The 13087-nt window shown below is 43.8% G+C and overlaps 1 protein-coding gene across 1 annotated transcript in view; it reads right to left on the bottom strand.

Moving 5' to 3' along the window:
• Nucleotides 1–13087, bottom strand: part of LOC125483990 (T-complex protein 1 subunit alpha) — a 51376-nt gene that overhangs the window by 37807 nt on the left and 482 nt on the right. The window lies entirely within an intron of this gene.

Below are 13087 nucleotides of genomic sequence, written 5' to 3'. Positions count from 1 at the left end.
ATATGACCTATCTGCATAAAGCCATTCACTACTAAATCCACATTTTTCCAAATGTGAGTAAATCCGATCAGTAAGAATTTTCTCCAATAGTTTCCATACCACTGACATAAGGCTCACTGGCCAGTAATTTCCTAGATTATCACTGTTGCCCTTCTTAAACAAAGGAACAACACTGGCTATTCTCCAGTCCTCTGGGACCTCTTCTGTGACTCAAAAAGATACAAAGATTTCACACAAGGCCCTAGCAATTTGCTTACCTGACTCCCGCAGCATTCTGGCACAAAACCCATCTGGTCCTAAGGATTGTCTACCATAATGCTTTTCAAAACATGTAATACCTTTTTTAAATTGACATGCTCTAGAATATCAACATACCTGTTCTGAGACTCACCATCCACCATGTCTTTCTGCTTTGTGAATACCAATGCAAAGTATTCATTAAGGACCTCACCCACTTTTTCCAGCTCCAGGCATAAATTCCCTCCTTTCCCTTGGGTAGACCTTCCATTTCCCTATCTTCTTGCTCCTTAGATATGTATAAAATGTCTTGGGAATTTCCTTAATCCTGTTTGCCAAAGACATTTCATGACCACTTTTAGCCCTCGTAATTCCCTGTTTCAATTCTTTCCTGCTATCTTTAGATTCTTCGAGGGCTCTGTCTGTCTTCAGTTCCCTAAACCTTTGGTTCCTTTTTCTTTTTGACTAAGATCTCAATTTCTCCAAAGTTTCCAATCTTGCCATCCTTATTCTTCATTTTCACAGGAACATGCTGGTCCTGAATGCTAATCAACTGGCCTTTAGAAGATCCACATGATTTACCCTCAAACACAAATCAACATTCCTCAGTTCCTGCCAAATTTTGTGATAGTTATCCTTCCCCAATTTAGTGCTTTCACCACATTTCCAGCATCCACAACTGGCGATGAGGAAAGGTTAAAAAGACTAGGATTGTTTTCACTGGAATGATGACGGCTGAGAGAGAGGGCTACAAATTATGAGAGGCGTAGATAGGGTGGATAGTCAGAGGCTTTTTCCCAGGTTGAAGTTTCAATTACATGGAGGCACAGGTTCAAGGTGAGAGGGCAAAAATTTAAGGGAGGTGTACCAGGAAAGTTTTTCATGTAGAGAGTGGTAGGAGCCTGGAATGCACTGCTAGAGGAGGTGGTGGAAGCAGGCACGTTGGAGAAATATAAGAGGCATCAGGATGGTTACATGAATAGGGAGAGAATTGAGGGATACGGACTGAATAAGGGCAGAAGGTTTGCTTTTTTTTAGTTTGGTCAGGGCGTGATGATTGGCACAGGCTTGGCGGGCCAAAGGGCCTGTTCCTGTGCTGTACTTCTCTTTTGTTCTTTTGTTTATTCTTTGTTTTTAGTCTGAGGAATGATATTTGTCTTGGAGATGTCTATCACCCTAGTTTAATTTGAAACACAACAGATGGAACTTCAGGTGGACTTAGTGTGGAATTGGTAGAGCCAGAGATAGTTGCTGATAATGGTATATTTGGCTATGAAAGCAAGTTTTGGTACATAGTTTATCAACCATCAGTCGTGAAATAGAAAGCTATAAAGGTAAGCAAGGTAAAGGACAAACAGAAATCCCATCAAGCATCTTCACGGTAAGAATTTTTGGAAAAGACATAGCTGTTGATTAAATACCAAAAGCAAAATACTGTGGAAGTTGGAAATCTGAGATAAAAACCAATCTGGTGAAATCCGTGGATAGAGAAGCAGGCTTGCATATCAAGTATGGTACAAAAGGTGAAGTCACATGGTATCAGGGTTGAGCTGGCAAGATGGATACAGAACTGGTTTCATCATAGGAGACAGAGAGTAGTGGTGGAAGGATGCTTTTCAGAATGAAGGGCTGTGACTAGTGGTGTTCCACAGGGATCAGTGCTGGGACCTCTGCAGTTTGTGGTCTACATAAATGATTTGGACGAAAACCTAACTGGTCTGATTAGTAAATTTGCAGATGATATAAAGATTGGTGGAGTTGTGGATGGTGATGAGGATTGTCAGAGGGTACAGCAGAATATAGATCAGTTGGAGGTATGGGCAGAAAAAGGTCAGATGGAGGTTTAATCCGGACAAATGTGAGATGATGCATTTTGGAAGGTCAAGTACAGGTGGAAATTATACAGTGAATGGCAGAACCCTTAGAATTATACTGTTTTGAATTCATGGCCTCATTTGATACCATATGCTCTGACAGGCAGTGTGCCACCTAGCTGGGTGACGAGGGCTGCAGCGCACAGCATAGTCCTCTGAAACCTCAACACCTCCCATCCTGTTACTGCAGCTGGCATCTCAGAGCTCAGATGGTAGAAATTAATTTGAGTACTGAAAATAGGGTTAATTTCTTCCATATTCTTTCAATGTTGGAATGAGATGAATTAAATATTTTTCCCCCCAGTTGAGATTGGAATGGACATGGTTCTTATTTCTAGTGAATAGACTCAGTCTGTACAGAGTCAAAGTGGCGTTCACTCTGAGACATTATTATTGGGTCCATTGAAAGAAATCTGAATCGTGCAACACAAAACAACAAAATACTCGCTCAACACTCCCATCAAACCCTACCAGGACAGGTACAGCATGATGCTAGATAGAGTAAAACTTTCTTTCTGCATTTCCCAGGTGACTTAGCCCCAAGTTCAGTGGAACACTTCCCATTGGAGCTGGGCAACATTTTTCCATGTCTCACATTAGCCACCAGCAGTCCTGCTCCCTGTGAGACAGCCAATTAGTGGCAAACATGTGACACACCTTTTAAAATAGAGTCAACCCCAGTTTCATGACTGAATTTCAACATACTGTTGCTGTTCTCTTCATGACAATGAGAAAAACCACATATTGATAATGTTCAGCACTGTGCACTTTGGGGCGACATGGTGGCTCAGTGGTTAGAACAGTTGCCTCACAGCTCCAGGGGCCCAAGTTCAATCCCATCCTCGGGCTGTGTGGACTTTGCACATTCTCCCCGTGTCTGCATGGGTTTCCTCCGGGTGCTCCTGCATGGGTTTCCTCCCACAGTCCAAAGATGGGCAGGCTAGGTGGATTGGCCATGCTAAATTACCCTTAGTTTTCAGGGATGTGTAGATTAGGTGTGTTATAGGGGGATGGATCTGGGTGGGATGCTCTGAGGGTCGGTATGGACTTGTTGGGCCAAAGGGCCTGTTTCAACACTGCAGGGATTGTATGGAAGTATTGATATGCAGAGGGATCTGAGTGTGCAGGTCCACAGATCACTGAAGGTGGCAGCGTGGATAGATAAGGTAGTACAAAAGGTTTACAGTATGCTTGCCTTCATTGGAAGGGGCATTGAGTATAAGGTTAGGAAGTTCTGCTGCAGCTTTATTAACTATAAGTTAGAACTTTAGTTAGGCCACACTTGGAATATTGCATACAGTTCTGGTCACCACACTACCAGAATGATGTGGATGCTTTGCAGAGGGTAGAGAAAAGGTTTACCAGGATATTGCCTGGTATGGGGATTTTAGCTATGAAGAAAGGTTGGCAAAACTAGGTTTGTTTTCACTGGAGAGCAGGAGATTGAGGGGCGGCCTAATAGAAGTTTATAAGATTGCAAATAGTATGGATAAAGCGAAAAGTATGAGGTTTTTCTCCCAGGGTGGAGGGGTCAACTACTGTGGGACATGGGTCCAAGTGTGAGGGGGGAATTTTAAAAGAGATATGTGAGGCAAATTTTTCACACAAAGGATGGTGAATGCCTGGAGCACTTTGCCAGAGGAGATGGTGGAAACAGACACAATAGCAGCATTCAAGAAACACCTGGACAAACACATGACTAGGAAGGGAATAGAAGGATATGGATCCTGTAAGTCAAGACAGTTTTAGTATGGAAGGACAAAAGTGCAGGCTTCGAGGGCCAAAGGGCCTGTTCATGCGTTGTATTATTCTATGTTCTAAGTCAAATATAACTCTTCCTCTTTGACTCAACGCATTAACTATTTCTCTTCACAAAAGCTGTCACACTTGCTAATTACTTCTAGCACTTTGGTTTTATTTCAGATTTCTAGCACCTGAGTCTTTTTTGCCATTATCTTAGCATATAATTAACTGCCAGTTATCTTACAGAACTTCTAAAGGTTCTGCTCATCTCTCCAATTACTTTGTTCCTCTACAATTCCTTCTTGCTATTTAATAAGGTGTATACTAAAATTGCAGCCAGATATCCTTTCTGAGGATCTCCAGTTCCAACATATGCCATGTAGATTCGAAGTGAGGCTGTGTCCTTTACGCTTTGAATCCACCAGGAATCACAGTTATCACCAAGGCAGACAATGTTTTTGGACTGCTATTGTCATTGCTTCTTGAGATTCCACTTAAAACTATGTGCTGCCTCATGTGACCTCCCTCGAGAGTAGCATTAACCCACCCTATCTTAAATCTGTCATGGTCTATAATTTTCTTTCACCCTTATCTCATTGGACTCTTCAACAAAGTTTTTTCTCTATCTTCAGCTGTCAAGGAAGACAAATTCTAACAACTCATGGATGATTCATCCATCCGAATCTTTCCTCACCTTCACTTCCTTCTGGTCCTATCCTTTCTTCCAATTCTATGCTAGCTGTGCATTTGTAATACATGCTACCTTCTCCCTTTCCAATGTTCAGCAAATTATATTTTGCAAAGGACTGAACTTTATCTCTTATGCATCACCTCAGCATAGTTTAGCATGACATTAACATTTTCTTCTATCACCTTTGATGACATGTTCTGTTCTTTGGCTAGGGGTCCTTTCCATTGACTTACAGATCCTGACGCCCTCTTCAGTATTCTCTCTCCAGCTGGTCCCTTGTCATTCCTCTCTCTTGGTCTATGCTATTTTCTTTCATTGAATCACAGACCTTCCCCCGCTTTCAAACCCATATTGTCCCTCTCACTAGTGAACACCGACCCAAAGTATTAATTTAGAATCTTAGCTTAATCCTCTGGCTCCACATACAAATTATGGCTGTGGTCCTTAGTGGGCCCTACTCTTTCACTCATTGTGCATTTACTCTAAAGCATCTGTAAAACAACGTGATTTTCCCTGCCAATATTCTTCCATAAGTCCTTTTAGCTCTCTTAATCTCCCTTTTAAGTTCCATCTTGCACATTCTAAACTCCTTTAGATCATCTGCTGTTTTGAGCTCTCGGTATCTGCCTTTTACCTATAACTGAATGCTGTATATACCTTCATATCTGATGGTTCCACTCTTTTTCTTTATTGAAACGTGGTGGCCTGAACACTCCATATTGCCATCTTGAATGCATCCCACTGCTCTGACACAGATTTTCCTGAAATTATCTGCTCTCAGTCCACTATAGTCAAATCATACATGATCTTATTAAAATCAACCTTCCCCAGTTGAGAACTTTGATTTCAGGTCCATTTTCGTGATTTCCATAAAATCTTGAATCTGTTTTGATCACTATCTGCGCTGTGCTCCCCCATTAATACTTCAAACACTTGCCCAGATTCCTTACCTAAAATTAAGCACTGCCCCCTTTCTTGCAGGGTCTTAAAAGGCTCTCCTAAATGTATTTTAAAAATTCCACTCCCTCCAAACCTTTCATACAATGACTACTCCAGTTAATGTTGGGAAAGTTGAAATCCCCTACTATCACTACCCTATTACTTTTATATTTCCTGAAATTTGCCTACTTACTGGCTCTTCTACTTCTCTCAGATAATTGTTTCAGTTACAGGGTTTATGGTACACCCCCAAAAATGTGATTACTTCTTTTTCATTTTTAAATTCTACCCATATGGCTTCATTTGAAGAGCCTTCATCTCTCCTTATTGCTGTAATAGATTCCCCTATCAAAATTGCAACACCCCCTCCTCTTTCACCTCCTTCCCTATCTCGCCTGAAGACCCTGTATCCTGGAATATTGAGCTGCCAGACCTGCCATTCCTTAGCCATGTTTCAGTGACATCATACTCCCATTTTTAGATTTGTGCCTCAACTCATCTGCTTTGTTTGTCAGACTCCTAGTATTAAATTAAATACCATCAAACTTTTCCAAACTCCTGGCAATAATGTGACTGGCTTCCTGAATCATTTCTTCTCACTTCTAATTTTGGCCATTCATCTTCCCCTGCTGAACATTCGCTCCGCATTCCACTCCCTTGTCAAGTTAGTGTAAACCCTCCACAACACTAGCAAACCTCCCTGCAAGGATACTGATCTCATCTCAGTTCAGCTGCAATCCATTGCCTTGTACAGGTCCCACCACTTCTCGGAATTTAAAGACCTCCCTTCTGAGTCATCCCTCCAGCCACGCATTCATCTGGACTGACTTCCTATTTCTATGCTCACTAGCATATGGCCACCAGAAATTATCTGGAGATTACTATTGTTCAGGCCCTGGTCTTTAATATACTTCCTAGCTCCCTAAATTGTACTTGCAGGATCTCATCCCTTTTTCCTACCTATGTCATTAGTACCAATATGTACCACGACCTCAATCTTTTCACTCTTCCCTTTCAGAATTCCCTGAAGCTCAATGTCATCCCTGACCCTGGCACTAGTGAGGCAACATTCCATCCTGGATTCTGTTTTGCGGCCTTAGAAATGCCAATCTGTTCCCCTTACAATTGAATCCCCTACCATTGTAGCCTTGCCATTCATTTTGCGACCTCCCCCCCCACTCCTTTGCAGTATACCCACCCATGGTGCCGTTAAGTTGGCTGCCACTGCTTTCCCCTGCACAAGCATCTCCCCCAACAGCATCCAACATGGTATATCTGTTAGAAAAGGGGATGGCCACAGGGGACTCCTGCACTAACTGTCTTCCTCTACTCTGCCTGGTGGTCACTCTTTCTACCTGTTATATCTGCATGTGTGGCATGACCACCTCACTGAAAATGCTGTCCACAACTTGGTTGAAATCATGGATGCTTCACAATTCACCTGCAGCTTCAGCTCTGAAATACAGTTAGCCAGAAGCTGTAGCTGGACACACCTCCTGCATGTGTTCACGAGGGACAAATGAAACCTCCATGATTTGTCACATAGCACAGGAGGAGTATTCCATGGGTGCAAATTCTGCTGTCATGACTTCTTTTAATCCCCTTAGTAACTTCTGTTTCTAAAAGAAAAAATACAATTATGCTTATGTAGAAATACTGTTAACTTGTTTCCCTTGCACTAACTGTACTTCCATATCTCGTTTACTTACTTATATTCCTTTATATTGGCCCTGACTTTGTTGTTCCTGTTGTTTCTCAGTTAATCCATCTGCCAAACAAACACACTTTTTAAAAGTCACAAACCAATCAACACACCACTTTCCTGTGATGTTAAAAGATCTTAAAAAATATGTAGCAAATAAAAAGCAAAAAGCACTCACTCCCTCTGCACTAAATTCCCACACGACTCCAAAATCCCAGAGAAACACACTCACTTGGGCTGTGTCTCCCAACTTGTGCCTTCTCCCAACTGTTCGTATAAAGTGTATTGATCATGCACTTTTAACAGTCTCTTTGTTAAAGAGAGCTGGGTTGAGCTGAAATGACTTACGTTCATTAAACGTAAATAGCATTCACTATTTAAGGGGGAGGCAATGGCCTAGTGGTATTATTGCTGGACTGTTAATCCAGAGACCCAGATAACGTTCTGGGGACTCAGGTTCAAATCCTGCCACAGTAGATGGTGGAATTTGAATTCACTAAATATCTGGAATTAAGGATCTAATGATGACTATGAACCCATTGTCAATTGTCAGGAAAAACCCATCTGGTTCACTAATGTTCTTTAGGGAAGGAAACTATCATCCTTACCTGGAGTTGGTAGGAATTGTCGATGCTGGAGTCTGAGATAAGAAGGTGTGGAGCTGGAGAAACACAGCAGGCCAGGCAGCATCAGAGGAGCTAGACAGCTGATGTTTTGGGTTGGGACCCTACTTCAGAAATTGGGGAGGGGAAGGGGGCTCTGAAATAAATAGAGAGGGGGGAGTGGTGATAGAAGGTGGATAGTGGAGCGGATAGGTGGGAGAGAAGACAGACAGGTCAAGGAGGCGGGGATGAAGCTAGTAAAGGCGAGAGAAGGTAGGAAGTGGGGATGGGGGTTGGTCAGTGAGGAGGGAGGAGCGGATTGGTGGGAGAGAAGACAGGCAGGTCAAGAAGGCAGGGATGAGGGGGGGCTGGTATTGGGATGAGGTCGGGGGTAAAGAGATTTTGAAGCTAGTAAAGTCCACATTGACACCATTGGATTGTAGGCTTCCAAGGCGGAATACGAGGTGCTGTTCCTCTAGTTTCCAGGTGGCATTGTTGTGACACTGGAGGAGGCCCAGTATGGACATGTCGTCCAGGGAGTGGGAGGGGGAGTTGAAGTGGTTTGCAACTGGGAGGTGTTGTTTGTTGTGAATCGAGCGTAGGTGCTCTACAAAGTGGTCTCTGAGCCTCTGCTTGGTCTCCCCGTTGTAGAGGAGGCCACAGCGGATACAATAGACCACATTAGCGGATGTGCAAGTGCACATCTGTTTAATGTGGAAGGTTTAACCCCACTATGAAGGATATATTTCCCTCCCCACCCTTATCTGCCTTCCTGAGGGACCGCTCTCTTTGCGACTCCCTCGTCCGCTCCACACTCCCCACTAGCCGCACCACCCCTGGCACCTTTCCCTGCAACTGCAGGAGGTGCTACACCTGCCCTACATCTCCCCCCCTCACCTCCATCTCAGGCCCCAGAAAAACCTTCCACATTAAACAGATGTTCACCTGCACATCCGCTAATGTAGTCTATTGTATCCGCTGATCCCGATGTGGCCTCCTCTACATTGGGGAGACCAAGTGGAGGCTCCAAGATCGCTTTATGGAACACCTATGCTCAGTTTGCAACAAACAACAACACCTCCCAGTCATGAACCACTTCAACTCCCCCTCCCACTCCCTGGACAATATGTCCATCCTGGGCCTCCTCCAGTGTCACAACGATGCCACCCGGAAACTGGAGGAACAGGAACTCATATTCCGCCTTGGAAGCCTACAATCCAGTGTGGACTTTATTAGCTTCAAAATCTCCTCACCCCTGACCTCATCCCAAGACCAGACATCCCTCTCATCCCCGTCTCCTTGCCATGTCCGTCTTCTCTCCCACCTATCCACCCCTCCCTCCTCACTGACCAACCCTCATCCCCACTTCCTACCTACACTCATCTTTACTAGCTTCATCCCTGCCTCCTTGACCTGTCTGTCTTCTCTCCCACCTATCCGCTCCACTATCCACCTTCAATCACTGCCCCCCTCTCTCTATTTATTTCAGAGCCCCCTTCCCCTCCCCCATTTCTGAAGAAGGGTCCCGACCCGAAACATCAGCTTTCCCGCTCCTCTGATGTTGTCTGGCCTATTGTGTTCCTCCAGCTCCACACCTTGTTATCATCCTTACCTGGTCTGGCCTACATGTGACTCCAGACCCACAGCAACGTGGTTGACTCTAAACTGCCCTCTGAGAAATTAACGATGGGCAATAAATGCTGCCTAGTCAGCAACGGCCTCATCCCATGAACAAATTTAAAAAAAAACCTATTGAGGCCCTAATCAAGCTTCAGGTAATTAACTGGTAACAAAGAGGACTGAGTGAAAGTTATTAACATTTTCAGTAGACTACTGAATTTCAAACTTGTTTTTAAAAAAAATGCTTTATCAGTTTAATTCCTCTGCTGCTCCAAAATCCCAGATCTACACACTCACTCAGGCTGTGCCAAGCTTTACATTATCTCAATAATTTTACATCCTGACCCTGTCTCTTTTCTGTAGAAGCCCACTATCTCTATACCTAAACCACCAACCAGGTAGGACTGATGGCCTGTGGTTTCTTCCTTGCCGATACGAAGGCAGGTCACATTGTGGACAGTGCGGAGGGCTGTTCTAGGTTACAAAGGGACATTGATAGGATGCAGAGCTGGGCTGAGAAGTGGCAGATGGAGTTTAACCCTGAAAAGTGTGAGGTGATTCATTTTGGAAGGAAAAACTTGAAAGCAGAATGCAGGGTTAACGGAAAGATTCTTGGCAGTGTGGAGGAGCAGAGGGATCTTGGGGTTCATGTTCACAGTTCCCTGAAAGCTGCCACCCAGGTGGATACAGTTGTTAAGAAGTTCTATGGTGTGTCAGCTTTCATTAATAGAGGGGTTGGATTCAAGAGTCGTGAAGTTATGCTCCAGCTATACAAAAGCCTGGTTCAGCCACATCTGGAATATTGTGTCCAGTTCTGGTCACCTCATTACAGGAAAGATGTGGAAGCGTTGGAATAGGTGCAGAGGAGATTTACCAGGATGTTGCCTGGAATGGAGGGAAGGTCTTACGAGGAAAGGTTGAGAGAGCTAGGGCTTTTCTCTTTAGAACGACAAAGGATGAGAGGTGACTTGATAGAGGTGCATAAAATGATCAGAGGTATAGATAGAGTAGATAGCCAGAGACTTTTTCCTAGGGTGGTGGTAGCTTTTATGAGGCGACATAGTTTTAAAGTGAAAGGAGGTAGATATCGGGGAGACGTCAGAGGTAGGTTCTTTACTCAGAGAGTGGTAGGGGCATGGAATGCATTGCCAGAGAGGGTAATGGAGTCGGCCTCATTAGGGGCATTTAAGCGGCTATTAGATAGGCATATGGATGATAGTATAAGGTAGCAGTGGAGGTTAGATAGACTTTATGTTTAGGAGAAGTTCGGCACAACATCGTGGGCCGAAGGGCCTGTACTGTGCTGTACTGTTCTATGTTCTATGAGAGATCCAACTCATCTCTATCCACCATCATCCTCCTCGACCTGACTGATCTTGTTCTCTGATTGAATAATTTTCTGTTACCTTGTTTCAGTTGCTGCAAATAAAAGGTGTTGCTATCATTACCTGTAGTTATGTCTAGTTAACCCAGTCTTTTCGTGGAGTATGTGGAACATACTTCATTCTGGTCCTGTTCAGCCCCCCTCTCCAACTTGTTTCCCAGTACATTGAGGGCTGCCTTCATGCCATTTTCTGCTGCCACCTGGAATTAGAAAGCTTAATCAACTCTGTTTCCAATTCCCATACATATTCCTTTCACATTGTTCCACAATGCAAAGCAGGGGCAGCACGGTGGCTCAGTAAGTTAGCACTGCTGCCTCACAGCGCCAGGGACCTGAGTTTGATTCCACCCTCGGGTGACTGTCTGTTTGGAATGTGCACATTCTCCCCTTGTTTGCATGGGTTTCCTCCGGGTGCTCCAGTTTCCTCCCACAGTCCAAAGATGTGCAGGTTAGGTGGATTGGCTATGCTAAATTGCCCAGGGTTCAGGGATATGTAGATTAGGTGGGTTACAGGGTTGGTGTGGACTTTTTGGGCCAAAGGGTTTCTGTGATTGTTCATCTCTGTCACTTCCAGTCCATAACCTCTCTGCATTTCTGGGGATAGGCTATCTATTAATATTCATTATAAGTTCGCTGGACCTACACCCTGTCTCCTTTAAAGAATGACATTTCATTTCTTCAGTTTCTATATCTGTCACATGATGCAACCTTCCACAATAGTTAATCTGATGTGTCTTCCCTTTTCCTCAAATAAGGACTTTCCTCATCTCTGCTGTAGTTGACAGAGCCTGAACATTATCTGAAACATTTCCCACACTTCTGCTATCACCCCACCCTCCCGGAAATCACAATTGGGCTTTTAAAAAATGTGTTCACAGGATGTCTGTGTCAATGGCCGGCATTTATTGCTCATCCCTGATGTGGTTTGCATGGACTTCAGTAAGGCCTTTGACAAGATGCTGATGGAAAGCATGTCAAAAGGTGACAGTCCATGGGATCTGAGGCAAGTGGCAAACTGGATCCAAAATTGGCTTACAGAAAGGACGTAACAGGTGACAGTGGTGGTTTGTTTTTGTGATTGGCAATGTACATTAATAACTTAGATGTGTACATAGAATGTATAATGAGGTTTGCAAATGATACAAAAATTAGTGAAGTTGTTGATAGTGAGAGGCTTAGGCTCCAGACTGATATTGGTTAGTAAGTAAATTGGGCACAGTAATGGCAGATGGAAGTTAATCCTGATATGTGTGAGATTATAGGGGAGGTCTAATAAGGGAAGGATATACACAATGAATGGTAGGACACTGTGGAGTACAGAGGAACAAAGGGACCTTGGTGTACAAGGTCTGAAGGCAGCAGCACAAGTGGATAGGGTGGTGAAGAAGGCATATATGATGCTTCATTAGCAGAGTGTAGAATCTATGAGCAAGGAAATCTTGTTGCAACTATATAGAGCTTTGGATAGGCTACAGATGGAATACATGTGGTTCTGGTTGCCCGATATTGGAAGGAAATGATAACATTGGAGAAAGTGCAAAACAAATTCATCAGCATGTTGCCTGGGATGCAAAAGTCTCAGTTATGAGGAGAGAGTGCATTAGGCTGGGTTTATTTTCCTTGGAGTAGAGGAGGCTGAGGAGGATCTTACTGAGGTCTACATCATGAGATACATAGGGTAGATTGTGGGAAATTCTTTTCCCATGACAGAATTGTCGAAGACCAAAAACCATATGTTTAAGGTGAGGAGTAAGTGAGTTAGAGGAGATCTGAGGAAAAACATCTTCACCCAGTTGAAATATGGAACATGCTGCCTAAGAGGATGGTGGAGGCAGCTGCTCTTGCAACATTTAAGAAACATCTGGGTGACACTTAAAATGCCTGGGTAGATTAGGCTAGGGACCAAGTGCAGATCAATGGAAATAAATATAGTTTTGGTGTTTGATGGTTGGCATAGACTTGCTGGGCTGAAAGGCCTGTTTCTATGCTGCATGATTTTATGATTGCCCAGAGGGTTGTTACGAGTCAACCACATAGAGAAGAACTTGGACAGGCCATGAGAGTGGACAAAGAAGTGGCAGATGGAATACAGTATGGAAAAGTGTGAAGTTATACACCTTAGTAGGAAGAATAGAGGTGTAGACTGCCTTTTAAATGGTGAACTTCTGTACTCAATGGAGTTTAGAAGGATCGGGGTGGGGGGATTTAATTGAAACTTACAAAACTGAGATGACGCCAAGTTCTAAAAGGTGGTGAATCTGCCAGCCTCATTGTCGCAGAAGGCTGTGAAGGCCA

This window comes from Rhincodon typus, chromosome 9 (assembly GCF_021869965.1).
Source record: "Rhincodon typus isolate 14 chromosome 9, sRhiTyp1.1, whole genome shotgun sequence".
Classification (NCBI taxonomy): Eukaryota; Metazoa; Chordata; class Chondrichthyes; order Orectolobiformes; family Rhincodontidae; genus Rhincodon; species Rhincodon typus.
This window is presented reverse-complemented; position numbering and strand designations above follow the sequence as displayed.